This window comes from Octopus bimaculoides, chromosome 20, assembly GCF_001194135.2.
Source record: "Octopus bimaculoides isolate UCB-OBI-ISO-001 chromosome 20, ASM119413v2, whole genome shotgun sequence".
Classification (NCBI taxonomy): domain Eukaryota; kingdom Metazoa; phylum Mollusca; class Cephalopoda; order Octopoda; family Octopodidae; genus Octopus; species Octopus bimaculoides.
The window spans coordinates 46,199,524-46,200,259 of record NC_069000.1 but is presented as its reverse complement, the minus strand read 5'-3'; positions in this window follow the sequence as shown (position 1 = coordinate 46,200,259).

Here is a 736-nt window from a genome sequence, read left to right as displayed (position 1 = left end):
TGTGTGTGTGTGTGTGTGTGTGTGTGTGTGTGTGTGTGTGTGTGTGTGTGTGTGTGTGTGTGTGTGTGTATGTGTGTCTGCCTGCGTGTGTGTGTGTGAGTCATTGGTAGTGTGCATGTGGTTGAGGTTATCCGATAGTAAATATGATTACTTCAGTATGCTCTGAATACTAATTTGTGTGTGTGCGCTTGTGTGAGTATGTCTGCATGAGTGTGCGTGAATATTTACGTAGTTAATATGTATGCGTTTGTGTTTCGAATGACAAACATTTTGAGTTATAAATCTCTATGTGTGTGTCTGTGTGTCTGTGTGAAGTTTGAGAGCGACTCGAGGGCTGAGAGTTTTGCGCGTTGGCACTAATCAAACTGGTTTCAAATCCAGGCGTCCTGATTACAATTACTATGTTACGTGGGTCATGCATATTTTTCATTATCCATTATCCATTCTAACGTTCTAATTGGTTTTTAATAGTTTCTTCCAGAACAATCCAAGCATAGCATCATTTCATATTTTGCGTTCTCTTTTCCTGTTTGCGTCACCGAGCCTCCGTGTGTGTGTGGTTGTGTGTGTGTGTGTATGTGTGTGTCTACGTGTAATGATGTGTTCCGAGCCCCAAGCAACCGGTTCAGTCCCACAGCATGGCATCTTCGGCAAGTGTCTTCTGCCATAGCCACGAGCTGAACAAAGACTTATGAGTGGATTTGGCAGGGGAAACTGAATGAAGCCCGTCATATGT